We start from the raw sequence: 21742 nt of genomic DNA on the forward strand, positions 1-21742 counted from the left end.
GGTGGTTTTGGTCTCTGATCTTCCTCCCGTTGTGACAAATAAAATCTTACTCTGTGCAATCTTTCTGACAAGCCAAACACCACAGAGCTTGGTGGTTTCCTCTAATACTGGTTTCATGCTTCTTTTCTTGGATGAGACTATATATCAAACTAAACAAGCCATCAAGTGTACTTACGTCTTGAGAAGCGTTCCTTGGTAATAAAAAGATGGACTGAAAAGTCAGAGGCTTTTTTTGTAATCCATGTATGTGACAAGCTTCTGTTTGGAGAACTGAGGTGACAGAGCTTTATCTTTTTTCTATCTGATGGCCTACTCAAATGCACCAAACGGGATTTATAAGTTAGGTTTCGTTAGGACACAAATTAATAAACTGGAATGAGTATCTCATTAAATAGGAAAAACTAGGTAAACCACATTGAAATAAAAGGCTTTGAAAACCAGTCTCTCCCTCTGTGTCCTTGCAGAGCTGGCTTTTTCCTCCAATACAGTGGAGCAAATGGTATGGACTCCCTTCCAGTTGTCCCTGGCTTTGTAACCAGTGGCTGCAGATCTGCTCCTTACTACAGGGAAGTCCCTGATTCTCTCAGGGTTCTCTTTGACCGATGGGTTCCCAACTCACTGTGCCCCCCCGGTCCCCGAGCTAACCTCACGCCTGGCAGACCACTTCTGGGTGGGTGGGTGACATCCCAGGAGACAGACTCCTCTGGGAAGGCAGAGCAGCGTGTGAGCTTTCCCAGCTTGGACAGCAAAGCCTGCAGAGAAGTCACACTCTTTCCCTACCTCTGCCTAGACTCTATGCGCCAGGGCTACTCCCTCCTGCCCTCCTGTACAAAATACACAAATTAAAACATCATGTTGTCCTTCAAGGGCATACATCACTGAGGAACTAGAGGTGGAGGTATAGGAGACAGTGAAACCTCAGTCGTCCGAGTTGTATAGGGTTTGTTTTTGACAGACTGTGTGTCCTTCATGCAGAGTGTCCCTTGCACAGATTTTTGTCAGAACAGAACAGTCACTGCCCATGATGCAGTACAGTATTTACTGCTTGCTGGTGCAAACCCACCTCCTCCATCCAGCCTTAGATGGGTATCAGCGACAGGTATTTTTGTATCCCCTTCGGTAGCCCCAGTTAAAGTCATACTCTTTCTTTTAAAGCAGCAGTGGCATTCATTGGTATCTCAGCTTGTTTTTATGGAGATAGCAGATGTGTTTGTATGTTTTGTGATAAACATAACTAATTACTAAGAAACAAACATTTCCCACACTTGAACAACCTTGCGGTCCTGTTCAAGTGAGTAGAAACTGCCTGTAGCTTTACAGCAGAATTGGAGGTTAAAAACACAGGTTTTCAAACCCTGACAGCAGTTTATAAGCTAGCACAGGTCATTTAAATGTCACTAATTTGTGCTTCATATTTTGTAGAGCACAGCAGAAATTTAATTTCATGTTAGGAAGTCAGAGGAAGACTCTGTAAGAGACACTGAGTAAATTCAGTGTTCCTATTGCAAAAGATTGCCAGCTTTTGAAGAGGTAATAACATATCAGTACTCTGATGAATTGTCCAGAAGATTCTTGTCCTTCTTTGTTGTCAGACTGTCATAGGACATTGCTTAATCTGATAGGGACAAAACCAGTACATACTTAGTATTTACTCTTTCCAAGACAATATTCCCTCAGTATATCCCTTACATGACAACATTTCACTTTGGGACTTGAAACTGAGCTCCTACTTCCTCAAAAGCTGACTATTTTTGTCCCAATTATGAATTTTGTTTTAGTAACATTGTTTTTATTTGTTTGAAAACAAGCAAAGCAGCTTGCTTACCCTGTGTAATGTTTGCAACCCTTCATGTTTTGTAGTTTGTATCAAATGTTGCATTTCTCAGAAAGTGCTGCTACAGTTTTAGACATAAGTCTGTTAACTCAGGTTCCAACATCATTCAATGGAAATACCCTGTTCTCAACGTGTTGGTGAAATCTGCCTTTTGCTGGAAAACAGATCACGTGAAGAACCAAAAAGTTTATGCAGATTACAGTTTGGAGAGGAGGGAGTAATCCGAAAAGATGTGTAAACTGTTAGAAAATAAGAGTTAGAGGAAAGAGAGCTTCTTGTTCCAAATTTTAAGGAACAGACAATCCTGATGTGTCTTAGTTTTGAAGTTTCTCCCAAAGTGGTGAAGTTTCCAGATTTACTTGAGTTCCCACTAAATTCTTACTGGCAACTCAGAGTTTTCTACTTACATTAATTGCTAGGTTCTTACCAGTGCAATCTGTGATGCATATTTAGCTCTCCTCATTTGATGTTATCTGTGTGTTTGCAGTTAGTTAATTTCTCACAGAACATTTCTATGGAGAGAGCAGAAGATTGCAAACATGATTGCTCTTGGACCTGGGAATGGATGTTACTGCAGGGGAAGATCCTTCCTGGGAGAGCCTGAATGTCTGATTTCATTTTTGATTTGCAGGAATGCAGTTGTTCAAAAGCTAAAAAGACCGGCTTTTGCTATTTGTATATTTATTTTCTCTCTAGTCAGATAGGGCTAACAGTTTGTGTTGTGTAGTGGAGCATCTGTTGATTTGGAGAAGTGTGAACAAATGGAGATGACAAAGGCAAAAGCCGTGCTCTGGCAAAGAGGAGAGAGGGCCGTGTGCCGGTGGTGAGTAGCAGAGGATGATTGTCACTGACAACGCAGGCAGTTGGTGGCAGGAAAGTAGGAGGCTTTCTGTTTATTTTATGTCACTTTTGCTTCTTTGCTGGCAAGCTATTGATCTAAGTTGACCTGCATTTGAAGACACTGGGTGGTACTGACTGGCAAGTATGTTTGACATGAGGATGAAAATTAAATACTGGCCTCCCACCTCAGTTTTCCTGTGATTTGCATGCAGCCAAATGCTATCCCATGCTGCGTATCAGGGAACACACTGACATTTTCTTCAGTTAAAAGTGTAGTGTGACATGCAAAGCTAGCAGGGAATGGAGTAAAATCAAGCAAGCAAATAATGTATTTCTTCTAGCATTCAGTGGGCTGTCAGGGGAGGAGGCATCCTCGTTTCCTCTGTTGGTGCAACGGGAAGAACAGCAGTCCACTTTGAAAAGTAGCTATGCAATATACTCTCAGCAGTTTGCAAACTGAATAGAAAACAGGTAAAAAGCTGAAAGTGCAGATTACAAAGTCAGCAGGAGAAAAACTCTTCTGAGTATTAGGTACTTTGTTATAAGTATTAGTTTGCTGCAGGCAATGTAAGTTGGTATCTTTGTGGTTTGGCATCTGAAACACTTTTTCAGGGCACCAGGTTATTACCTGTGGCCATAAGATCCCACTGAATTGGGACCAGGCTATTCCCTAGATTTCTGGAGTTGGCTGGGTACCAGGGCCACACCTCTGCAGAGCTGCTGGCTGCAGTGGGCAGAGGGGCAGAGCAGGGACTCTGGCACCATCCGTGATTTTGGTCTCTCCCTTCTGACACAGGCTGTGCTCTGGAGATCATAGAATCATAGAACGTTTAAGGTTGGAAAAGACCTCCAAGATCATCAAGTCCAACCATCAACCTAACACCACCATGCCTACTAAACCATGTCCTGAAGTGGCATGTCTACATGTTCTTTGAACACCTAGATGTCAAAAGCATTTTATGGGTAGAAAAAAATCACTACCAAGATTACCTGAAAACAGGAGGCAAAAGAAAATAAACTGTGTGACAGTGCTGTTACCTGGAATACTTCTTGCTCCTCACTTTTGCCTTGACCACCCTGTTGGTTCTCAGTCCACTGAGCTGCATCCAGGCTGTCCTTCAGTCTCTCCTGTTGTTCACCTCCACCCAGTTTTATCACACCTGCCTCCCTGTGTCTGCACTCCCTTAGTTGCTCTTGCCTACACGATGGCCTCCCTCTTACCATTCTTCTAATGTCGTTGACATTTTTGGTTGGCTTTTCAATTTCAGACTCTTTCCATAGCTTCTGTTCCCATAGCTTTGGAATGAACCTCACATCTCTTTTGCATATTTGTTTTATTGCTCCCCCTCACCCCCCACCTCGCCTTCTCCCCCTTTCCTCTAGGAGCTGCTTTTAGGGCTGGCCTTGCCTGGGACCTTGCCTGAGCTGTGTTTCAGCTGTAGCTTGATGCCCCTGCTGCATCTTGCCAGGACCCTGGACCTGCCCTGTCACAATAGCTTTGTCTGGTGATCCGGACCCACAACTGCCCTGATTGCAATCAACCCAGCCCCACGCTGCCTGTTCAGGGGCCACGGGCTTGTGTCCCAGGGGTGAGGGGCCGTCCATGGCCCCTGGCCGCCTGCACCCCAGTGGCCACCTCCCACCCAGCCCTTTTCAGAGGAACCCCAGCAAGGTCTTTGGATGCAGCAGTCTGTCTCCTGTTTGTATGGTAAACGGCTTGTGGTTAAAGCATTTCAGTCAACTGGAAACATTCATTGGCTTGAACTGCACACTTAAAGAGCTGGCAGCCCTGACTTGTTGCTATGCTCTGCCCAGGCAGTGGCCTTGAATTTCTGCTCACAATAATGGATATTTGGCTTTTTCCACTTTTCACCAAAACACATAATTCAGTTGATTCCTGTGGTGTTCCCTGAATTTTTGTGGGTCTTTGGATGAGGATATTGGAAGGGTCTGGCTTTAAAGCCAGGCAGCGTCACAGGGAGTTGCTACTGGGTCAAGTATAAGAGCCTGCTTTGTTTATCCAGTGATGTAAGTTGTTAGTGTGATGAATGAGGAGCAATAAACCGAATGAAGAGTAGTTCTTAACTAATGATGGACAGAAAAATCAATCCAGAGGTCAGAAACATCATAGAGGAAGCACGCACGGTAAAGTGCAAAACCAGTAGTGGTGAGGATATAGGAAAACATCATATCAAAGAGAATTTTTGCTAAGCACAAGAGCTCAAAATGTATGCAGAGGTTCAGTGCTGTAGTGAGCTTGGGCTGTCATCCCGAGAAGAGAAGACCTGAAGAACAGAATTTTCTCATCAGTATTACAGACAGTCTGTAGAGGGATATACTGCAGCAAGTCATGCTGCACTTCATGCCAGTTTTGGAGCAGCAGCGACTTGAAGTAAATCACTCTGTAAGTGTGGGAAAGCATTTGGAGGGAAGTTTTGTGTGTTATCTTGGATGCAGCCTTTGTTGCTGTTTGAAACCAAAGGCCTAGGAGAACATGAAGGTAGTACTGTCTCCAGCTCTGAATGTGTGGCTAGCTCTTGAAAGTCCAATGACATTCTGAGTAACAGCTGCCTCATACTGAGAGCCTCCACATAAGGAGAAGAAAGGCTGAGACTTCATATAGAACATGTGAACATACAGAGGCATTTTTCTAAGTAAATAGAATCATAGAATCGTTTGAGTTGGAAGGGACCTTTAAAGGCCATCTAGTCCAACTCCCTGCAAGGAGCAGGGACATCTCCAACCAGATCAGGTTGCTCAGGACCCCATCCAATTTGGCCTTGAATGTTTCCAAGGATGGGGCATCAGCCACCTCTCTGGGCAACCTGTTCCAGTGTTTCACCATCCTCATAGTAAAAAATTTTTCTTTATATCCAGTCTGAATCTACCTCCCTCTATTTTAAAACCATTACCCCTCATCCTATCACAACAGGCCCTGTTAAAGAGTTTCTCCTCATCATAAGCCCCCTTTTGGTACTGGAAGACTGTGAAATATAATCTCTTTTGCACCTGAAATATGGCAGATGTATGTAGCAGTCTGTAGTCTATTGTAATAATAACTATAATGATTATATTGTTTTATTTTAAATTATAACTATATCATATGTAGTATGGTATTTTAAACCTGTGCTATGTAATACAATAGACTATAGCATATGTGGTAGGGGCAATTATGTTGGTATACAATTGATGTAATTGTAAATATGTTGATTGTTTCAGAACAGTGATTAAAAAAGCATTTTCATACAATTAATTAGTGTCTTTGATATCTCAGAACACTGACTTAAACACTAAAGCAGAACAAGCAGTTGTTTTATTGGGGAAAATGTTTAAGAATTGGTAGCAAAGTGGTCCATAGAGGAACAAAATCACGTTTTCAGCTTGAATGACTGAACTGGCACTCTTGATTTCTTTCAGCCTAATACGACTCCTCCATAGGAACTGTGGGCCCATACAAATTCTACTCCTGACTCCCCAGGTTCTATTAGATAACCCGTTAGTTTCCTAACCTCCTATACCCTCTGGTCGTGTTGATTACTGTAGTACTGAAAAGCCGCAGTCATCAACCAGAGACCCCTTTGAACAAACAAAATAAAAAGTCTTTCCCTCTCCCAGTGAGAATTACTCATAAGTAATTATGAGTGGAAGGATAACATAAAAGACAAAGACAGATGGAGAATTGCAAAGAAACAGTGAAAGAAAATCAGCCATGGGGATAGACAGTGGTCTCAGCTTTCCTGAGCAGCCTACATGCTGTCATTTTTTTGTACTTATCATGGCAAACAAGATTTAAGAAAGGATTTGAAGGAGGGCAATACAGTGACTTTGCAGGTGTTGCAGAGGGTTCTTCCTAAGCATGAAGTGTGATGGGAGGAAACATAAAAGTGCTTGACTGAAAATTTAACAAGGGGCTAATGAAAAATAACTCACAGACTGATTGTAAGTTGGCTCTTCAGTACTGAGTGAGAATAATAATGAGAGTGGTCTGTGGAAGGGAACATGAAGTTGCTTGTATTTGAGAAACCAAAGAAGGGAGTGAAAGGATGCAAGGAGAGAGGTCCCACAGTCAGAGTGAAGCACCAGAACAGTCTTTGCAGCAGCACTCTGATAAGGTGCTGTGTTTGTCCAGGCCAGAGGACAAGATTTTGTATTAATCTAGTCCTGAGATTACGAGGATCTGAACAAAGGTATTAATTAAGTGCATATTAAAAGATTGTGGATGAGCAATGTTGTGCAGAAAGATTCTGCAAGACTTCGTCTGGATTTGAAAATCTAAGGATGATCCGAGTTGGAGATAACATTCCAACCGGTGGCTTAAATGATGGCCTGGGTGGTGCCACTGTACACAGTGATTCAGGAAGGATCTGTCAGGATGAGTTTGTGAGGGCAGGTAATAAAAACTCTAATTTGGCTATGCTGAGCTTAAGCTGATACCTGAATTTACAGTATCAGAAATACCAATTTGAAAAGAGTGTGGCAGTATTGGAACAGAGGTGTAGCCTCCAAAGAGGAGATGGTAGTTGACACTGTGTTTATAGATGAGATTGTACCAGAGTAAAGATTTAAGAGGAAAGAAGACTAAATAATTCTCTGCAGAGCAGAGAATAAAGCATGAATCTGTTTCTTTGAATGACATCCAGAGCAACAGTTACAGAGATCAGGATAATACTGTGTCAAGGAAGCCAAAACTTCAAAAGTAACAACTCCTAACCATGAAGAACTGCTGGCATGTCAGGAAGAATAAAAAATGAGCCCAGTTCCTGAGGTCTGGACAACTACAAATGCTAGAGATTTCAAGAGGTGCTGCATTTGAGTGCAAAAGGTAAAAGCCATCAGGAAAGGAAGAGAGGAACTTCATGCAGTAGTTTTAAAGCTACACAGAACTGAAAGAAAGCAGGAAGATGTAATGGTGGCTGCAGAAGCAAATGAGGCTACGGAAATCACTAGGGAGTTTTTTCTTTGTGAAGAGAAAAACAGTGAGAATGGAACAAGAATGGAAGCAGGCACGGATGGGGAAATGAGAGTTTCTGAAGGAAATAATGAAACGATGTGAGACGGCTGTGGCTCTTAGGAGGGTGGAACATACAGCAGGACTGAGCACAAGCATTTTCTGTGCTTCAAGGATGAAGTAGGGAAAGCAAAGGAAGAAAAAATCAACTTGCTTTTTTCTTAGATTTCTGTTGAAGAAATAGGCATGTGGGAAGAGAAGTAGAGACAGGAGGATTTGAGAATTGGAGTCAAGGAGGTGATAGTCATTGTGGATGTGATAAATAAATGGTAGAATAAGAGTCTTCTACCTAAAAAAATGTGAAGGAGAATAGAATTAATTTGTTCAGAAGAACAGAGCTTTTGCTCAGTGTAGGAAGAGAAGCAGAAGAGGAGGATGTTGAGGTGGAGCTTAGGGACATGGTTTAGCAGTGGATTTGGCAGTGTTACGTTAATGGTTGGACTCGATGATCTCAAGGGTCTTTTCCAACCTAAATGATTTTATAATTCTATGATTCTATGAACCAAGGCTGATGTTAGACTATGGTAAAGGAGAATAACAAAAGAATAATAGGAAGAGGTGCATGAAACAGTGGGATTTCAACAACTAGTTACTGAAATAAAATGAAGATTTGTAAGACATCTACAAGAAGTTGGCTTTGTGCTCTCAGAATATACTTCACTACAAATGGCATCCTGTGAGTGAGAGTACCTGACAGTCCACTGTGTAGCGTATCTTAAAATCTTCTAGACCCATGAGCACTTTCCCATTTCAAATTGGGTAGGAGGTTCCCAAGTCTGGAGTTTCTACTTTGAAAGGGCCGTCTGCCAGGAGGGCTCAGAGGCTACGTGTGTTGTACTGAAACTGGTGTTCATGATGAAGGCTAAATCTTTTTGTTTATGCCTATGAGCCTCTGATTTCTACTTAAACATAGTAAGAGTGTAAGTGCCTGATGTGGTAATGTATATTAGGAGTGTGGAACCAGGGTAGTAAAGCAAGGAGAGTGTGGCATTTTCATTACATGTTTTTCATCACTGGCAAATCAGAGAATGCTAAAAAAATACCAATAAATACGCAGAGAAGGATAATGTTCTATCAGCATGGATTGTCAGATTTCTTTGGGAAATGTGTCTGATGCAGTGAAATATACAGGCAACAGCACTTAAATGTAATGAAATGCACCTGTAAGAAACAGTAATATTTGTGTTTGCTGACACCAGTAACTTCAACAAAACACTGATTTGCCCAGTTTCTAGACTTTACCCATCTGAATAGTAAAATTCTTTTTATCTTTGTGATCTTCCAAAGAAAGTGGCACCAGTTTATCTTTTTATTGTCTGTGCTTCTTCTGATGTTCTCTGATGGAAGTGAGACTCACTTTATTTCCCAACGCTTCTAGTCTTCCTTTGAGGAACTCATCAGATTACATGCAAATTCCAAAATAACAGGCAAAGATTGCAGAAATTCTAAGAATGTTTTTTTCTACTTTTTTTTTTTTGGTTGTATAGCAATACCAATGACATCTACATGGAGATACTTCCATTTCAAATTTCAAATAGGAATATCAACTCTGAATTCATTGTGTAATTTACCTTTTAGCTCTTTATAAAATGTAGAAAGTTAGTTTCTTTCTAAGTCAATGATCAAAATTCATATTCTGGACAGAATTGTCCAAAATGGCACTTATGTCATGGCATTTACATATGAAATCAGTTTTAAGCAATTGCTCAAAGGCTTTATGGAACCGCAAACACAGCTTGAACAGGGAGAGTAGATGTCAGAGTGTATCTGCACCCAAAATGACCATGTCTCCTGCCCTGTGCCAGGAAAATACTCTGTTAAATCACATGCAGAGTGAGTGCAGTGACAGATTGAGATGTCTGTGTCGAGTGGTCTATGTGTTGGTATCTGTATGTGATTCACATGTCTGCACTCTGATCATAATGGGCAGAAACCTAGTTGACATAGTCAATGGAAATGGGAATGATTCCACTCACCCTTAAATAGACCGCAAGACAGCTAAACAGCTTCTAACAAGCTTCTGACAGAGGATGGACATCTTCCTTGTGTGTAGACATGCACTGCCAGCCATCCAAATTTAGACATCTTTGTCTGGAGCACAATCCCAACATAGCAAGAAGTGGCAGATGTCCACTGTAATGGTAAGCGTAGGATGAGCTAGTCTGCAGTGCCTACATGAGAGTTTTTTTCCTAGTAAACGTCCCACTTAAAAGTGATCAGAGTAAGATCAGAGCGAGCTCGTGGGGATTGCATGACCTGGGGCATGAATCTCATCTCTGTGAGGTTTATTCCCATTCTAATCTGATTAATTAAGCAGTCAAGTTCACAACATCATGTTTTCAAATATAGCTTATAACTTCTGGTTTACTGCTTGTCAGAGATCACTGTGACCCAGCACTTAGGGTATAGTAATGGACTAAGAATTTGACAACCTAAACTGCTGGTTTTGATTTATCACAAAGTAGATATTAACTGCTGTTATAGTATAGCCCTGGTACCTGTTGAGAAAGGACATATCAGAATGGCATATAGTAATTCACTGGCGACACCTTTGCCAGCTCACTGAAATGTGTGGACATACCTTAACATAAGGGAAAACAGTAGAGACGGGATATACTGAAAGGTGATTGCTTTGGTGAGAGACAAACCCAGCAAAACTTCTTCCTGATTTTCCTCTGAAAAAGCCTCTATTCATTCTAGTTTCCAGACTGCATGCCAAATCCTGCTTGCTCCAGACGGTTTCTCATTAACTTGGGTGGACTCTGAATGTGTACAATTGCAGGAAAGTCGATAGTTTAGCCCAGATTCAAGTTTTCATCAGTATGTGGAATGTCTCTGTTCATACTGCAGTCCCATCAAGGTTTTTTGTTTTGCCGATTGTACTTTCTTCGATCCCAGGAAGAAAGAATTATTCTAGATCTTACTAGTCTCTGGAATTTCTTTTCAAATAAACCTCAATAACAGTTATTTGTTTTAGTGAGGAGGATGTATTTTAGTGATAAAAGATCAGACCCAAACTCCATCAAGAGTGAGGAATAATTCCATGGATTTCAGAAAACTACAGGTCTGTGTGGTTCACACTCTGGGGACTATGCTGTTTGTAACACCAGGGTAACCAAAGATTCTTCTTTTATTTTTAAATATTGCTTTGGAGTTTCACCTCAGTCATGGCTGTAGTGTTTCCCTTTTGTCTGTCTTCCTTCTCTCATCTTTTTCTTCTGAAACAGGGGCAGTCGTGGTTTTCCTGTGGCTGGAGGGAGAAGCACGTGGCAGTCAAAGGGTGGGGTTGGCCAGGGGCTGCTGGAGACAGAGGCTGAAGTCAGGGATGGTAAACTGTTAACGAGGCTTGTTTAAATGACGGGGGTGCAAGAAAAGGGAGTGCGCTGAAAAGGCTGGAAGATGTTCAGATCTGTGGGAAGAAGCAGAAACTTTGGGACTCGTGTTAATTCATCTGGCAGATAAAAATTATGTGAGTTGTGCTAGACAAAAATGATGGCTATGTCTGTTCAGATAGAATAGAATATATGTGTTGTAATGAAAGGATTTGAGTGAGGGGGGTCTAGTCTGCTGGTACAAACAGAGCGGAGGTGTATATGGGGCAAAGAATGTGTCATGGGGAAGTTCCTCTATCTCCTCTTTGCTTTTAGAGGTTCAGTGTGCTTTGAACGTGGGGTTAGGAAAGCATCCTTGCTTCTCATGCTGTGCAGAGTTAAAAGGAGAAACAGGCTGCAGGGGATACAGACTTCAAATAAAAGGCTCAGATAATGCAGCATTTTTGGAAGGTCAAAGAAATGCAGAGTCCAGATTAAACGCTCTGCAGTATGTAAATGCCACGCCATGTATGTTGGAGTTACGCTGGAGTGCTGCAGGGGGGAAGCCTGTGCCTGCATTTTGGCTGGAATATTGTTTGTTGCAGCAAAGCAGTTGCCCAGCCCCGATTGTTTTAGCGGCGGGCTGATCAATATCCCATTACTGGATGTAACAGTTGCTGCAGGAAGCGCACAGAAGATTTTAATGCATGAATTATGCATGCTGTGCTCATTCTTTAGTCTCAGAGCAGTGACAGAGATTGTAAAGATGACTGGGGTAGTTTCTTGCATAAAGTGACTGCAGTGAAATGCTTCATATTTTCATGCACACAAGCAGCATTGAGTGGGACGGCCTATTTAAGAAGATATAAATCCCCGAGCTTACAGCACAGAATGCTTGATTTGAAAGCATTGCAGCCATGTGCGGAGCTGGTTTTCCTGCTGTCTAACCTGCTTTCTGCTGAAGGTTGGCTGAGGGATGCTAACGGCTGTGCTTTGCTCTGAGGTCACAGTTTGAAGTCTTTTTTTTTTTTTTTTTTTAATTTGCTTTCTGCCGCAGGAGAGGATCTGTGAAGTTTATTGGTGCAACCATCCTTGTATTTTTCAAAGATACGCACTTGGAATAGTTATTATGAACAGAAGGACAAGCAGGAATTCACCATCTAAGGTAAAAAAGGGGTATTTTTTATTTGTGGATTTGAGTGCAGACGAGGGAACATGCTGAGGCAGGATTATGATGATGCAGTGTGGTTACATTGACTCAGATATCTGTGCTGGAATGCAGAGTCAGGATTCTCGGGTGGATATGGCTGCACAGATCCTACGAGTCTGATTGTTTTTAAATGGTTGTTTAAATATTGCTGAGAGTAAATACTGTTATACTTTTTGAATCCTGCAGTTTGTTGAAGAGTGTGCCTTTCTGATCAATTTTTATCTGCTATAGATGACTGCATTATGGGGAGGGGCAGGACAGGCACCAAGATAATCAATATAATAACATGATCTGTTTCATCAGAGGTCCTGACAGAATAATGACAATGAAATTTCATTGACTTTTTTCCCCTCTGTCTGTACATTTTCTGTAACATTTGCGAGCTACAGTAAAATATGTGTCAGGCAAATGAGGTCCCAGAATCTATTGCTTGACTGTCCTGTAAATAACTAAGATGATCAAACTGTTACGTTTTGGATAAAAGTCTGGGCTGTCATTCAGGGAATAGACAAGCCTGTCCTTATTGTCCTTCAGAAAACTATGTACTGTTGGAGATTTTATGTAAAAAGACAGCTATTTTTAATTATGTAATTTGCTGGAAGTAAAAAAAAAAAAAAATTGAAAGCATTCTGCATTATTTCCGTTTGCACATTTGACAACTTAGGATATATTCCAGAAAACTGTCTAGCCAATGTAGATGTACAGTAAAGATGCCACCTTTTAAAAGAAGATAAGTTAAGTTACATTATTGTTGCCTATTAAATAATTTACCACAATAACTGCTTAAAAACTTTGATATCATTAGTATTTTGTGCATTTGTAGATTTTCATATTTTGGAAAACACAGTTCAGATGCTTTACTTACAGTTCAGTAACTTGAAGATGTACCCATGCTTTCAAAGAGACATATTGTCACAGAGTATGGAGAAATAGCTAGTTTAATAAACCTGAAAGCTGTTTGCTGTGTGATCTGAAGGAGCAAGGTGTTGCCAAAAAGCATTACAAGCAGGGACAACAGGATGCCACCATTCCTTGGGTAAATGTCTTTTTATTTTGAGTTTACCTTGTGGCTTTACATTTACATCTGGTAACACCTGATGGGACAGTTTTTGATCCCTGAGTCCTGATGCGACATTGCACAGAAACACATTTGGACCCCTGCCTCAGTGAACAGTGTGTGTTTAGTTGTTAATTACCTAATAATCAACTGGAAAAACGCTGTAGCAGAGATTCAGCATTGTTAAAATTGCTCACCTGAAAACGTGTCAAGCCATCATCGGGCTGAAGTGGTGTTTTTGAACCCATGGTTGTGTGGGAGTGGATGCCTTGTTGTACAGCCGATGCCCTGCCGCCTTGGCAAGCGGCATCCTGCCTGCTTTTGCCCAGGGGTATGTCCTTTTGTCACCCTTCCTTCCCACGCTGGGGAAAGCTGGCTGTCTCGGGGATAAGGAATATATTCAGGCAGTAGGGAGAGGCAGTGCAGATTTCTGGGATCCGAAGGCCGGCTGGATGCTGAGTCACAGAGCAGGTCTGGGAGGTGCGCAGTGGCCCCCTGGCTGGAGCCACATCAGCTTTTGCGGTGAGATGAAGCCTGAGGAAGAAAAATAAATACTCATATAGGGAAGAGGAGCATCTAGAAGGAGGAGAGAGAGAATGCCATTAAAAATCCTCCCTGTCAGACACCACATCTCGTGTGTGGTGAGTGCAAACACGCTTCTGGGCGTGTGAACTCCAGGCTGGGAACCCAGGGAGAAGGCAATGACATCAGTGAAGAGCTCACACAGTGGTAATAAGGAAGATGTATACGCTAGCTGGCCACTCGCAGATGTGCTAGTTATTCTTCATCTGCCGTGGTGGATTGATTATATTTTCTCTGCTTCTGCCGTGAAATATCACCTGAGATGTGTAATTTGCAGATTGAACAGACTTTCAGCCATGAAAACAGATATAAAAGAGAATAAATAATAGGAGAAAAAAAAATTTCCTAAACTCCTCTCATTTGGTTACTTAAGGAATACCTAACTTTGTGTATCACAGAAAAAAGTAAAACAATGGAAACCTATTTCATTATCAGAGAATGACATGTATACAGTTAAGGGTGGCACATTCAAATACTGCATTCAGAGCATAGGTGGTTTACTGAAATATGGCTCAGCTGTTTCAGTGCTTTGTTACTATTTCCAGATGTATCAGTGAATAAACATTGCTTATGTTCTTTGACTATCGTAAATAAAAAGCATCATAGCTGCACTCACTGTGACGTGAATAAATGCTAATCTTTCAACAACATCCTCATTTTTTTTCCCCATTGAAACTGAGGTACTTAAATTACCTGTGTTTAATGAGGAAACAGATCTACTAATAAATGGTAAACAAGTGGAAATACTAATTTTGTCTATGAAATAAAGGCTAGGATTTTCCAAGGCATTTGAGAGGAGTATCCAGGGTCCATTGAAATTCACCAGGGACCATGATCTTTAGTCTCTTTGGCTGAGATTTTCAGAGGAGCATATATAAATATTTTAGTCACTACAGAGAAAACAGCTTGAATAAAAAGCCAGGAAAACAAGGCAACTCAGCAACTATTTGTTGTTAATATAGGTAATTAGAAGAAGAGCAGAATTTTATGTTATTGTTCTTCTCCCCAATCTCCTCAAATAACTGGGTAATTATAGAATTGAAAATACCAAGAAATAATCCAGGATACTCTATGGAGAAAAGGGTTAAGAAGGGAAGATCTTGCAAGCATCTTATTAGTAAGGGATATTGTTAGGAAAAAAGCAGCTTAGTATGTACAGAAATCTCCATTAATAACCTGTTGGAATCTTCTCTTTCTCATTCTCATTATAATGTCAAAGATTCAGTTACAGTACTTGGTTTTCTCAAATTGTGACTTTGCAAATTTTAATCAACTTGGACTTAATTCTGAAAAATTGTCTTGCAATAAATACATTTGCAACCACAGAACTGATGGCTGCTACCAGATCTTACTGATGTTGTTATTGCTCTGGGCTGCAGAGCAGACCCATTCAGTACAGTTAATAATTGAAGGGGTGACTGCTTAGGAGAATCAGAAGCTTCAAGAGCTGATGCTTAGGCATCGTGTGAACTCGAATGAACACAAATCAGTTCTCACTCCCTGTTGCAGTAAAGTGGCATTGTCATAGTTTTGATGATAAATAAAATGAAAGGTTTGTTCTTCTGGTCTAAAGATTGGTTTTGTTACTGGAAAGAGAAAGCAGAATTAGTGCATCTTAATAAGAGGAATTAATAACAAATTAATGCATATTAAATGATCATGCCATTGGACTTGCTCCAAAAGTGGCAAAATAGTAGATTAGCAATAAAGAAATACTTTGGCGTATATCTTTGCTGAGAGGAGCATGCTTCTAGGTTATTAATAACATGGTAAAAAGTGTTTTTTTTTTTCCTGTAACTCACTGTGTTATACACTGTAACTACTGATTTATTTATTTTTGCATTTTCTCCTGTGATGGAGAAGAGATCACTGAGAATAATCACATTGTTCGTGACTGATTGAATGCATCTTTAGACAGCTAAAAATTGGTAATTGCACCGAATTGTTTTAAGCAAGTAACCTATGAATGCTTCATCAGTGCTTATTAACAGAAAAATATGTCAGTGTGTGTGTGTCTGTATGTAATACCTGCTTACTCAACCAATCTGTTCCCTGAGCTCTAGTTTTTCAGCGGTAACTAAGAATAGCCACGTTTTCCTCCTGTTAGCATTTCCCTGTAAATAACACTGCAGGGACGATGGAAGTGAGTTCTGTGAAAAACCACTCATTGATAGCACCAAAAGCTCATTTGACTTGAGCAGCAAGAGAACTGAAGCTCCTTTATCCCATTTCCTGAAGATATTATTCATAGTACAGTAATATTTCAGTATGTTGGAAATCTCTTTAATCTCTTAGGAGAGCTGGTAAGAGGAGCCAGTGTTTTAGGATTTCTACTGGTAGCATTTTTACTAAAAAAAGGGCTGACACACTAAAGATTACTTTATAAAAATAATTATTCACCTTCCTTTTGAGCTGGAAGCTATAAATTAATTGATTAATGTAGGTCAGTAAAACTATTTAGAGTTTTTCAGCTGAGCTTTTTGAACTACATCTCATTCCTTATTTTAAAAATGGGTTTAGTGTCTTAAAGCATGGATCCAGTACAGGTACTCCTTCTGCCTCTGACTGCACCAGTCCACAAGGGACGTGTTAAGTGGTGGAACCGTGTGGCAGAAAATAAAACAGCAAAATCTCCTCCTCAGGGTTTAGTGTTTGAAGCAGATAGACTACATTAAGAAAATGTCACAGAAATCTGCAAAGATTTCATGATGGGGAGTTCAAACACCTGGAGGAAAAGCTTCCTCTGGGTGCTGGAATCTGACCTGGCCACAGTGTTTGTCCCTCTTCAGCCCAGCAACCAATCTCTCATCCTGAATCCTTCTTCAAAGGGAATGGGAACGATGATCTTATTCATTAGATACAAGGCTGTTCCTGTTGTACCCTGTTACGGGATGAAATTATCCTTGGGCTGGCTGTTTGTTTCCGTGTGGAGAAGCCCAGCAGACTCCAAAAGTCTCACTAATGCTCTTAACATCAGATGAATGCCAGCAGTTTGACATTTTTGTGTCACAAGACTCCATACTGGTTGTTACTGACTGGAAAATAGTGTTAGAAAATAAATACAAAATTTGATTAGAATAACTGATAGAAATTAAGAGCTGTATTAATAAGTGTACATATCTGACTATGGTAATGATGATCACGCTGATATCTCAGCGGTCACTCTGGGAAAGCATAGGCCGTATTTCCTTATAGGAAGACACTGACATCTGAATAAATCGAATCTTTTGACTCACTAGACCAGCAAAATAATGAGCTTACATGTTAGAGACCATCACCATAAAGTGCTTTACGAATTTCGGAACTTCTGTCCAACCTGTGCCAAGTTCTAGTTTATGCACTGTGAGGGAGGTTCAGCTGGTTTTAGGGACCAAAGTACGTAGCCTTTCATGGTAGGGATGGAACTGGACTCTTCCTAAACATGCTCTTCGTTTAAGTTTCTAGGTCTGGATGACTAGGCCATTTTGAAAGTGTTCTTAGTAGGGGATGAGCAGGATTTCATAGCTGCAGGGAATGACTACAGAGCGGTCATGAATTTGGCCAGTCTTTGTCCTCCTCCTGGGGCAGAGCATGCTGTTCCCTCGCGCTCTTTGATGGTAAAACTTCAGAGAAGGCCCTGGGGAGAAGTCTCAGCTGGGAAACAGCCAAGGGCTGTGAGCTGGGAACTGGCAGACTGCTTTCTCTGGCCAAATGGGACAGTGGTATTGGTAGTATTTTTACTTTTTTTTACTTCTTTTAGGAAATTTGTTTCTTAGAGTGACTCAAGATGACTTCTTTCTACTACATTCGCAGATAGTTTAATGGGAATAAAACTAGTAGAAGCTGCCACTGACATTATTTCTACAGTGACTTTCAGTGGGATGCAGGAGGAAGGGTGTTTGGAATGGAGAAGAGGAGCCCTTGAGAGGAAAAGCAAGAGCTTCTCCAGACTCCCTCACGTCTAACCAGGGGTTGGTCTGTTTGGAGTGTCTGGAGGATTATTTAGGTTGACATAGAGTTTCAAGCTCTTGTAAGGAGCCTTTTTGTCATACAATGTCTGGATATAGTGGGGCCTGCTTAGTAATAGCATTGCCAACTTTTCATAGTGATTTAAGATCAGAAATGAGGAGTACAGGAGTTCATTGGCAGTATTGATTGGGATTTGATGCTACTGATCAGATATTTGGTTATGCAGAATCACATTTATATGATTGCGATATCAGGATTAGGCATCTACCACCTCTCGGGGCAACCTGTTCCAGTGTTCCACCACCTTAATTGTCTGAATCTACCTACCTCTATTTTAAAACCATTACCCCTCATCCTATCACAACATGCTCTGCTAGAGAGTTTCTCCCCAAGCATGTCAGTTCCTGCTAAGTTTCTCTCTCCTTCTTCCTTCCTCTTCCTCTCTCAAGTCCTGGTCGTAGAGCTAGCTTGCTCTCCCTGCTCTATATCCTCTGCTCCACTGTTCCAAGGGTGACATAGTGATAACTAACCTCAGCTCCTAAAGTTCCCCAAGCATTAGTGCTGGGGCCACAGCCCTTCATCCCCACTTTCTCTGGGATATTTCAACTCTTGAGCTTTAGTACTTCATTCTCTTATTAGGCAGCTTCAACACACTGGGTAAGAGTGTTAATAACCCACTCCTCTCCTCCCTTCCTCCTAGCCTGCAGAGCTGCTCTGAAACCTACTGGTAGCTTTCCCATCAGAAAAGTTAGACTTAGCTAATTAATGATTTGACACCAATGATGTATAACACTCTCCTGTGTATTTTCTCTTCATGATTTTACTGGTAAAAAGCATGGAAAAATCCAGAAGGAGAAATTTATCATTCAGTCTATTTTTGTCCTCCCAAAGGATTCACATGTACTATAGGAAATTACAGTTTATTGGCCAATTCACTAAATACAGGAGAAGAAAAGGGGTTCTCGTCCTGATGGGAAAGGACACTGTTGCATATCATTGTCAATAAAGGCAGGACTGCAGCACGTCAGGGCAAACTCTTCTAAAATGTGTGTGTCTTCAACCTGATGGCCGTGGCACAAGTGGCTGCAACTCATAGCACAGTGTCAAAATGGAGGCCAGTTAATTTATGAATAAATCCATGTAAAGAAAGTTTTTCTATGGAGGCTTACATGTCCTCTCATGATCCTAGGAAAGCAAGAATATACAAGAATCTTCTGCAATGAGAATACTCCATGACTAGACATTTCTGCCTGCCAAGAGATGGATACTTTTCCTTCCATGCCTGGGACTTACCCCAGTAGCACCCAGGCAGGTTCTACCTCAAAAATAGCAGCTCACTGCTGAATGTAAGGCAGTAAATTGAGCCTATTCCAGCTGTACTTTGGTTAAGTCCTCCAGATTTGTTCAGTTCCCCAACTTGGACTAACACATGAAAGGAAACATAATTTTGGTGGACTTCTGGTGTGCTTGAGTAGGTGCATTGTCTGAGTGACTAAGTTTCTGGCTCTTGTGCACTGTAGCACTTTCCTCCTGAATTTTATCCGTATAGAGCAAATCATTCTCATTTTGCTTTTAGAATATTTTAGTGTCCATCTGCTTACTTACAGCAAGCACCATAAAGAAATGTGTGCTTGATTCATTGTGTATAATTTTCTGTATTCCAGTTGTTCGTATCTAGTCTGATTAGTTCTTTGGAGTTGCTGAGAAGAGACAGCTCGACATGACATTACAAGAAAGAAGAAACAGGAAGAATTGTGCTGTGAAGTGTAATATCCAGACTCTTCAAAACATATAAAATAGCATAGATGTAAAGTAAGTGTCTTTAGCCTTGGAAATAGAAGTCTGAGCAAAGTGAGGGGAGCTCTATAGTGTCATGAATCATAGAATCATAGAAAGGTTAGGGTTGGAAGGGCCCTTTAAAAGCCATCTAGTCCAACCCCCCTGCAAGGAGCAGGGACATCTCCAACCAGATCAGGTTGCTCAGAGCCCCGTCCAACCTGGCCTTGAATGTTTCCAGGGACGGGGCATTCACCACCTTTCTGGGCAACCTGTTCCAGTGTTTTACTACCCTCATTGTAAAAAATTTTTTCCTGATGTCTAATCTGGATCTACCTCCCTCTATTTTGAAACCATTACCCCTTGTTCATACTTACTTCATACTTTGTACTTATAAAGGCTGTGCAGAAAGTGAATAGGAATCACTGTCACTGTTTCTTGTAATGATTTAATTCAAATCTTCTTTCTTCTGTAGTGAGAAAAGGTTTGGAATAAACAAAAGAGTATATTTATCATGTAAGGAATGGTTAAACTGTTGGTGTTATTGCGACAGGATGTAGAGGTGCAAAATGTTCTTACATGGGCTGAAAAAGCGATGAGATAAATTTGCAGAGGAGAAATCCCTCAAAGGCAGAAAGATGCTACCTCTGATGCAGGAAGACCCAAATCCCAAAGTTCTTGAAGAAGAAGGTGTTCTGGGGAAGTAGCAAGGTTACAGTGTCCTGGCTGGATTCTCTGGGGCACTGTTAGGGGCAGGACTGCCAGATCAAATGCACCATGGTCTTAACTGGCACGCTTGTTCTCCAGTTTTAAGGGGTTGTGCCAGTGGTGTGGCTGGCAGCCTGACAAGCTGCCGTAAGCGGTGCTGTGGAGGCTCTGGGCAGAATAGCTGTCCATATGCAGGTGATCCCAGGCCGCTGAGATGCAGCCAGACCCCTCGGGGCATTCTGGGTTGTGCCAAGAGCCAAGACTACAGCCCAAAATCAGGAGGTTACTATCCCTGGCATTGATTATAGTTTCTTCAGAATTTGTACCTTCTGTTACTTATTACTAGACTTACAATGCAGGTTTATCTTCATAATTTTGGAAATTGCCTTTTTGGGATTTTTTTTGTTCTTAATAGCTTACTATAGTCCTATGGAATAAGGAATGAAAAGACTTTGTAGACATTGTATGTTCTATGAAATAAAAGGACATGTTCAGAAATGGAGTCAGATAAAATAAACCAGTACAAATTGGAACAGCAACACACACACTTGCGCATGGAAGTATAATACATATACTAGAGGAGCTATCATGAAGCTATATCAAACATTGCATAGTAGGAAAATGGAAGCACCTTTCTCCCCTCCCCCCCAACATGTGCTCCTCTGAATCGCCATTTGGGACATATTTAAAAATAAAACAGACTGCATTTATTTTCACCTGAAATGCAATCAGTAGTGAGCTAACACATCAAAGAAGGAGATGACAGACCATTGAATACCATCTGGCATAAAATATAACCCCCTTTTACCTATTATTTGTGTTATAAAGATCTGCCTGTGCTCCAGCACCCAGAAGTCCATTGGTGGCTAACAGTCCAGACCATGATGATTTCTTTCAATGGGCTTTTGTTTAGAAGAAAGAGAACCGTAATTTTCCAGAGGCTGGTCAAGGGCTGGGTCCGAGAACTGATTAACATCAGGTTACTTTGCTGTCATGCTTCCTACAGAGCATCCATACCTTTATGAGAGGCCCAGGACTGGCCCATTGCACTTGATAATTTGGGTGAAGATGGATATGGTGCAGAGTTGCTGGGTGACATAATGCAAGGCCATAAGGAAGGCCATACTGGACCAGACCTAGTCCAGCATCCTGCCTTGAACGGTCACTAACAACAAACACTTTTCCTGCTCCACCTCCCCAGCTTCCAGCCTTCAGCTGCTCAGAGAATCCCTGATCTGGAGCCAGCTGGTGGGCATTTAATAGCCGCTGATTAACCCATCCACCAGGAATTTGTTTAATCTCTTTTTGAACTGGTTTATCTCTCCAAATGCTCATAAAAATGTTTTCATGACACTCCTCTCTGCACTTGTAATCTGTTCTCGTTTTCAGCCTGATGGGAGTTTAGACAATTGTGTCAAAGTTTCCTCAGACGGGGAGGGTACGAGGATAAAAGAATTTTAAAATGGAA

At 41.3% G+C, this 21742-nt stretch overlaps 1 protein-coding gene across 1 annotated transcript in view; it reads left to right on the plus strand.

The window, feature by feature from the left end:
- The window catches only part of CNTN1 (contactin 1), a 252855-nt gene that overhangs the window by 87777 nt on the left and 143336 nt on the right, over positions 1 to 21742 (plus strand). The window contains exon 3 of the mRNA XM_086748148.1: positions 12051 to 12158. The gene's annotated coding sequence lies outside the window, so the exon portion shown is untranslated. The remainder of the gene's footprint in view (positions 1 to 12050; positions 12159 to 21742) is intronic.

The sequence above is a fragment of the Chlamydotis macqueenii genome, chromosome 1 (assembly GCF_036417535.1).
Source record: "Chlamydotis macqueenii isolate bChlMac1 chromosome 1, bChlMac1.mat, whole genome shotgun sequence".
Lineage (NCBI taxonomy): Eukaryota > Metazoa > Chordata > Aves > Otidiformes > Otididae > Chlamydotis > Chlamydotis macqueenii.